This window comes from Larimichthys crocea, chromosome VI, assembly GCF_000972845.2.
Source record: "Larimichthys crocea isolate SSNF chromosome VI, L_crocea_2.0, whole genome shotgun sequence".
Taxonomy (NCBI): Eukaryota; Metazoa; Chordata; class Actinopteri; family Sciaenidae; genus Larimichthys; species Larimichthys crocea.
Genome location: NC_040016.1, coordinates 24,680,763 through 24,689,335, shown reverse-complemented (window position 1 = coordinate 24,689,335; position 8,573 = coordinate 24,680,763). Strand labels below are relative to the sequence as shown.

Sequence of the window (8,573 nt, the reverse complement as noted above, 5' to 3'; positions counted from 1 at the left end):
CAAAGATGCACGGCCGGTTAATACACAAAGGGATAAGATGATCCACCGGCATTGCCGATGCTGCGCACCATCTCATGGGTGGAGGGCAGGTCACAGTTCAGTTGCGAAAGCAGCAGCAATGACCAGCTTCAGTTTGATATCAAACAGATCCTTAATAATATCAAACCTGAATGACAATATAGGGACATTTTTTTTTATTTTTTAATAAATATATTTACAAAACACGCTTGGCAAGGGTGAAGGAGTGGATCTATTAATTGTTGGGCTGTGGTTCGATTCCCAGCTCCCCGTTCTAAAGCCCCAAAGTACCTAATGAGAAACATTTTTATCTTCACTTGATTTTCATAAAGTACAGTTGTAATTAGAAAATACCAAAAATATTCAGAATGCCTTTGCATACAGTACTAAGTGTATATATTGTTAGTTTTAGATGATAAGTTTGTTATGACATACACTTCCAATGTTGTGTATGCTGTTCAGTTTTATTCATCCGAGCTTTTCGGGCGCTGTTAAGCATGTGAATTTACGCCTCAGATAGTAACAAAGTCTGATGTGATATTGTAATGTTTATACTTGAAATAATAATTATATTCATACACTTCTTTCTCAATCTCCCAATGTCTTTAAATTTCTTTTCACTGTTTTGACCTTGAGGTTCTTATCATTCAATATCTATACTGAAACCTGTTTTATTGTATCAGTCAGCAACATTTAAACTTTATTCCGAATGACAGTATGAAAATATGTTCACGATTGATTCAATTTCTGGCTGTGAGCACATACGTACCCTGCACGATGACATCATCTCTAAGTATATCACCCTCTTATGGCTGATGTCAAGGCAGAGCAAAAAACGCCAAAGTTAAGCTGTAAAACAAAAGCCAAAGTTATTTCACACCTCTTTCGAAACAAGAGGCACACTTTAGAAGCTGCGTCGTACATGTAGAACTTACGCCATGTATCAATCATGAACCAAAACCGAAGACCAGAACTCACGCGGATGTAACAAGGTCAGGGTCGTGAGGAATCTGGCCTCACCTTTCCTCGTAGGACCATGGGGTTTAACTCCAAGTAATCTTATACCTGAGGCGTTTTCCAGTTCAAGTCCTCTCTATATACTGCCTGGAGAAGATGCATAAAAGTAAGACAACACATACTCTGGAAAAAGTCAGATCATACTTTTACAGTATAAAACATAATCGCCTGCAGCGTCTCATCACGTGACAAACCTGGTCAGTTTCACACAGCAGCACGGAGAGTAAAATATAGAAGAACACAACTGGCGTCGGGTGTTTTTGAAAGACGCTGTTGATGGTTGCCCATGGATGCGCCCATACGTTCCTCCGATGCACAGATGATGACGGGGACGACATCCTCTCTGACACTCTGATGGCGGAGCTTGCCGCGACCTCCGAGCTCTTTCAGTGATCGGAGAGGGAAGCAGTTTAGATTGTTTTCCTTCATTTTCAGATGAGTTAAATCAACCAGTGAACACTTAAATACAAAATGAACCCTGCCTGATTATAAATCACCGCCGGGGTGAATGTACCTGAGTGTATTGGGCGGGTGGAGGCTCTGAGCAGTGTACTGTGCAGGAGGAGACACACCTCAGCACAGCAGCACCCCAGGAGGACCCAGGTTAACTGAAAACACAAGAGAGGCAGGTGTAGAGACAGGCATCCAATCAGACGGGAAGAGTTTCCCTCAGTGTGGAAGTTTCCACAAGCAGTCATGCTGTTTGTCTTCCAGGTGAATAATAAATACATTCTTTCTGAAGAACCAACAGATTTACCTGTGAATGTGAAATGTTTAAAAACATGATATGGTATTTTTAAGTTGGGTAAGGTTCCAGACAGGAAATGTTGTTGATCCAGTGGCACTATTTAACAGGCAGCTATATCTGCGTTTCAACATCAGTTTCTTCTTCTTCAAAACAAACTCTGATACTAAAACAAGCAAAGACTTTTTTGTGTGTACGTACAGAAAATCTATATAATAATAATAATCAAACTATTAATCAAAACTTGTCCTATTACAACAACGCGGTATAATCACAACTGTTGTCAACGCTTTTTTTTTTTTTTCTTTTTTTTTAACGCTTTTTTCTTTTTTCCCTTAAAGAACTGTACAAATAGTTTAAGGGCTAAACGGTCGGTCGTAAACGTCGGCATAATAGCTGTGTAACTTGAATAGTAATGGTATTTTGCCTGTTTCCCTATCCCCCCTCCTTCCTTCCTTCCTTCCTCCCTCAAAATAAACATACAAACGGATTTGTGTTTCTTCTAAACGCCCTCACTCTCAACTCTGGGTCCACCAGCCTGGTTGGTCCGCAAGAGCAGAGGAGAAATGAAATCAAATGTACACACTCACTGGACTGTAAGTAAAACCAGTTAGAACGCCTCGCTTTATCCTTTTTATCCACCTGTGTGTTCAACGACATGATCCAGCTCAACCAGCATCTCCATCTCTGTCCTCTATTATGTCTTTGACACAATCTATGTCTACATCTGCTGCCTCATCATCTTGCCGGCCATCCTCACCATCCAAAACACCCCTCTGAATCTGGCTTTCATGGCAGCAGAGTGTTACATTGCTGTCTGCATTCCCCTCCGCTACAACAACATATGTACAGTCAATAGAACATATATTGTTATTGGCATAATCTGGGCATTAAGTTCAGTTTCTGTACTGCCAAGAGTCTTCATTCTTTTGGCCACTGAACCTCTGGATTCTTTCATACCAGAGTTTTCTGCTTGAGGGTACAGTGTTTAGGAGTGCCTACAGTGTAAAGAAGAGGAATGCATCCCACATATTGTTCTGGTCGTGGTTTGGCTCACTCTGTTCTACACTTACTTCAGAATTTTGTTTGTGGCCAAAGCTGCTGATGCAGATGCTAAAAAGGCAAGAAACACGATCCTGCTTCATGGTTTTCAGGTGTTGTTGTGTATGACGGTGTATGTGCAACCTTTGTTAATTCAAGTTCTCACATACGCATTTCCGGGACAGTTCAGAACTATATACTTTGCTTTATATGTTATAAACCAAATCCTCCCTCGCTTTGTTAGTTCTATTGTCTACGGGCTACGAGATAAGACTTTCAGGAAGTACTTCAAAAAGTATCTGTGTACAGTAAACTGCCATCAAAAACAAAATCCTGAAACCGGTGACATGAAATAATATTTCGAGAACGCCATGATGTTGGAAAGTTAAGTTTAAAAAAAAGTTAGTTAGTTGCCTACAAATTTCTTACAAAACAAGAAATAACTGATAAAACTGAACTTTTATTTTTAAGTTATTTGTTTAATTGTGTAATTCCAAACTTATATATCGACATATCAGAGGCTGCACATCACGTCCAGATTCAAGTCAATTCAGGTTATATTTATGTTTTCAGTGTTAGTCGTTTCAATGCTTTCTAACATGATCAGTGATAATTCAATCATTGTTAGTTGTTCAAACTTATTGGTCTAATTCTATACTGTGTGTTCTTCAGAGACACACACACCACACACACACACACACACACACACACACACCTGTAACTTCTCTATATAAACTCAAACTCACCATGAGGCAGATTCATCTTCAGATCACAATCCACTGTCTGAGGTCAGTACTGATTATTATGTCATAAAAAATGTAAAACAGACTTTGCAAATGTTTCTTTATTATAAAATGTCTTTTGTGTTTTTAAACCAGTTCATCGGCTGCTGACATGAATTTCACACCTGTGGAAAGCAATGTGACAGGAGCTGTGCCCTCCGAGGTCACGTTGTTTAAGAGTATTGGCAGGGTTATGATCATTGTTTGTCTGGGCATCACCATCAACTACATCAATGCTACCATGGTCCACACATTCAGCAAACACCACGTGTGTATTTTATTAAATCCCATTGTTTTATAGCTATTCTTCAGTATAACTAACCATTGTTTGTGCAGTTAGAATAGTGTGGACAACATATAACGTGATCTTTATTGTACTGTGTACATAGAGTCTGTACGATGAAGTAACATGTAATTAATATGGGACACTAAAAAAGAAATGCCAAAAGCAACATATTCAAATGTATTTTGTATGATTAACAAACTGAAACGCAGATTGTTAAATTTTCTGAATTTTATAAGACAAAGCTTTAGTTTACGATTGAAAAAGTTTACATTGTATAAGTTTACAATGAAGATAAAATTTTGAGACAAACCATAATGATTATCAAATATTTTCTGATGCTCAATTAATCAATTTAGAGACTATCATTTCCGTTTTAATGCAGTCAAGGATTTGCATTTTTCTGCAATGTCACTTTGATTTGTTCACACTATATTTTAAGAGCAAACTTAAGATGTAAGAACTAATCAGTTTACCATTAGTTTTCTTTGTTTTTCTTTTATTTTCTATGTATTATTTCATTTTATTTTATTGTTTTTATCTATCATTTTTAACCTGCCTCCAGTGATTCCTCACTGCAGCGATGATGTGTTCCTCAGTTCGTGGTGTGCTTTGTTTATTATGGGATGGAGGGTCCGGGGTGAGCGCGGTGGTGTCGGGGGTTTTTATGTGAAGTGTTGTGTTACATGTATTTATGAAAAGTGCTATACACATAAGTCTGTTAATGATCGATTCATTTCAGATCTTCAAGGTGAACCCTCGCTTTATCCTTTTTATCCACCTGGTGTTCACACGACATGATCCAGCTCACACGCCAGCATCTCCATCTCTGTCCTCTATTATGTCTTTGAACATCCATGTCTACATCTGTTGCCTCATCATGTTGCCGGCCCTCCTCACCCACACAGAACACCCCTCTGAATCTGGCTTTCATGGCAGCAGATGTTACATTGCTGTCTGCATTCCCCTCCGCTACAACAACATATGTACAGTCAATGAAACATATATTGTTATTGGCATAACTGGGCATTAAGTTCATTTCTGTACTGCCAGATGTCTTCATTCTTTTGGCCACTGAACCTCTGGAGTTCTTTCATACCAGAGTTTTCTGCTTGAGGGATACAGTGTTTAGGAGTGCCTACAGTGTAAAGAAGAGGGATGCATCCCACATATTGTTTCTGGTCGTGGTTTGGCTCACTCTGTTCTACACTTACTTCAGAATTTTGTTTGTGGCCAAAGCTGCTGATGCAGATGCTAAAAAGGCAAGAAACACGATCCTGCTTCATGGTTTTCAGGTGTTGTTGTGTATGACGGTGTATGTGCAACCTTTGTTAATTCAAGTTCTCAATACGCGTTCCGGGACAGTTCAAGAATATATATTTGCTTTATATGTTATAAACCAAATCCTCCCTCGCTGTTAGTTCTATTGTCTAGGGCTACGAGATAAGACTTTCAGGAAGTACTTCAAAAAGTATCTGTGTACAGTAAACTGCCATCAAAAACAAAATCCTGAAACCGGTGACATGAAATAATATTTCGAGAACGCCATGATGTTGGAAAGTTAAGTTAAAAAAAAAGTTAGTTAGTTGCCTACAAATTTCTTACAAACATACAAGAAATAACTGATAAAACTGAACTTTTATATTTTAGTGGCATTTGTTTAATTGTGTAATTCCAAACTTATATTCGACATATCAAAGGCTGCCACTCACGTCCGATTCAAGTCAATTCATTTTAGATTTTATGTTTGTTCCGTGTTAGTCGTTTCAATGCTTTCTATCACTGATCAGTGATAATTCAAATTCATTGTTAGTTAGTTTCAAACTTATTGGTCTAATTCTACAGATGTAGCAACTTAAAAGTTCCCGTGTTCCGTGACGGAACCGTGGGGACCGTGGCTGGTCCGTCACAGGTCCTGTCAAGGTTCTTGGCTGGTGCGTGACCGAAATGTAATCCCCGCGATGACGTAGTCAGTGAGGCCCCGACTGGAAACGCCCCTAAGCAGTCTGTGTGAAAACCAGCTGCAATGCCTCATTTGTCCACGGGGAGGAGCAGTGATGTTCCGCTCTCACCGTCGACTGTCTAAAGACACATTGAACAGATACGCCGGGGTGAGCTGATCAGCTGATCAGCGGATCAGTTGATGGAAAAAAAAAAAAGTTGTGATAAGATAACACTGAGGCAGCAACAAGAAACATGCCAACATAAACGCGTTATTAAAGAAAACTCGCTCGTAACGTCCGTAACATAGCCTAGATGTTGTTGATTTAAACAGTGACCATAGGCTAAATGGCGTAAAGCGCAAATCGAAAGAATTCGGGTGAATCAAGTATGAAATAAGTCAAGTATTTTTGGTTTTAATAAGTTTGCAGTATAAGCTTACGAAACCATCAAACATATATTTAGGCATTCCATGAAAGACTTTATTCGCAAGGAGGCTAAGCCAGGCACAAAACAGGAGCTCGTCGAGGACATACAGACGTTTTGGCAAAGGAGAGTCACCGTGGACTTTTGCAACAGACTTCTCTCTGGACTTTAAAAGCTGTGCCGTGTATTATTATAATGGAGGGAGGCATAGTGGAGAAATAAACAGTGGTGTCCATGTAGAATAAAACATAACTATATACTGCAAACTTTATTAAGACCAAACATACTTCACTTATTTCATACATATGTAACGGGCGTGTGTATACACTGTGGCTGTTGAGTTGTGTTCAGTAAGTTAGGCTGCAGTGTATGGGGTGACGCCTGGGGGGTGGCGTTGTTAGAGGCTGTGAAGCCTGTCAGTCATGGCAGTTGCCATGGCGATGAGGGGCACGAAAGTAGCTAATGTGTTAATGTTATATGCTGCTGTGCTTGCCTGGTTTTATTGTTTTTGCCGTTGGCTACGGCCACAGGAGCCTGTGTTCCAGATTAGGAATAAAGTCCAGCAAAACCAGTTGCTTCGTAGTTTCATTGTTCCGGGTCACTACAATATTCTTTCCATTTACGCCATTTAGCCTATGGAATGGACGAAAATGAAAAGGAGTCATTCATGTTCATGAACACACTCAAATCACAAGGCTACTGTATAGTATGCAGTACTCAAACCAGCTGCATTCTCCGCTCTGTGATCTGTGACACTGGGAGACCAAAAGCCCATCAAGTGCAAACAATGAGATGCTAATGAGGTTTGTATGGTTTACCTTCCTAAAGCTGCACTACAGTAAATACCTGCATAACAAAGGGCTTCCAAAACGCTCGTCTCTGCAGCTCTATGTCGCACAAACAACAACGAGCCCTCCCCTCCAAATAAACTGTTAATTAAAATAAACCCTCGCTTGTATCTGCAGGTCTGACACACAGGCCTGGCACCCTGAGACGTCCGAACCGTTTTTTGTAACTTTTTTAAGGGTTAGTTTGTTGTTTACATGCAGATAAACGGAGAGAGAGGCGCGAACACAAGAAAGAGACGCTCCTGTAATTATGCAAAGACTAGTGGTGGCCATAGATTAGTCGCGCCAATCAAACAGCTGATTGCGCCAATGCCGCCGGCATTGCGCGATCAGCTGTTTCTCTGAGTAAACAAAGGCAGCTGTCCAGGTGGAAGCGGCATTTAAAAACATCACCCAGAAAAACCACGAGAAAAACTGACAAAAGCACAAAACTCTCTAAACTGCTATAGAGATCAGGACTCCACGGAGTTACAGTGAAGAAACAAAAACGAACAAAGAGAAAAAAGTCAAAAAGTAAAAAAGCGACCTGAGAGGCTGGAACAGCTTTGCAAATAGTTAATGGTGATATTTTTTTTCGCCCGATAAGAGTCTCACGTTAACGCAGCACGTTAACGCCGATAACGGCCCACCACTAGTAAAGACAGAACAGCCTAGATGTTGTTGATTTGGTGAATGCTGACATGTTAGATTAAACACCTTAAATTTAATTTCAATTCATGAACACGCTCAAATCATACGGCTACTGTACAGTATGCAGTAGTCAAACCAGCTGCATTTTCCGCTCTGTGATCTGTGACACTGAGAGACCAAAAAGCCCATTACTGCAGCGCAAACAAAAGGTTGAGCAAGAGAATGCTAACGAGGTGTGTAAGCTACGTCATCTCCAGGTAGAACAACTGTAAAAAAGTTCTGTGAGAGAAGCGCCATCTCCTGGTCATACCCTGTAATTACACGAATGGGTGGAGTTACAGTAAAAAATAGACACGCCCGGGAGAAGGAGGGGGGTCTCTCCTTTCCCGGGACTTTGCAGGGAACCGGCTGGAACTCAGCTGGAAGACGGCTGCCATTCAGCTGGCGTTCAGCTTGAACGGGAACTTTTAAGTTGCTACTACTGTATACTGTCAGTGTGTGTTCCTATCAGAAACACACACACACACACTGTAACTTCTCTATATAAACTCAGTCACATGAGGCAGATTCATCTTCAGATCACAATCCAGTCTGAGGTCAGTACTGAATTATTATGTCATAAAAATGTAAAAAAGACTTTGCAAATGTTTCTTTATTATAAAATGTCTTTTGTGTTTTTAAACCAGTTCATCGGCTGCTGACATGAATTTCACACCTGTGCAAAGCAATGTGACAGGAGCTGTGCCCTCCGAGGTCACGTTGTTTAAAGGTATCGGCAGGGTTATGATCATTGTTTGTCTGGGCATCACCATCAACTACATCAATGCTACCATGGTCCACAC

General features: G+C 40.3%; 2 pseudogenes; both read left to right on the top strand.

The window, feature by feature from the left end:
* Positions 1-1,054: 1,054 nt before the first annotated feature.
* LOC113745898 (odorant receptor 131-2-like) lies at positions 1,055-3,195 on the top strand (annotated as a pseudogene).
* Positions 3,196-3,568: 373 nt separating this feature from the next.
* On the top strand, positions 3,569-5,502 carry LOC113745897 (uncharacterized; annotated as a pseudogene).
* Positions 5,503-8,573: the final 3,071 nt, after the last annotated feature.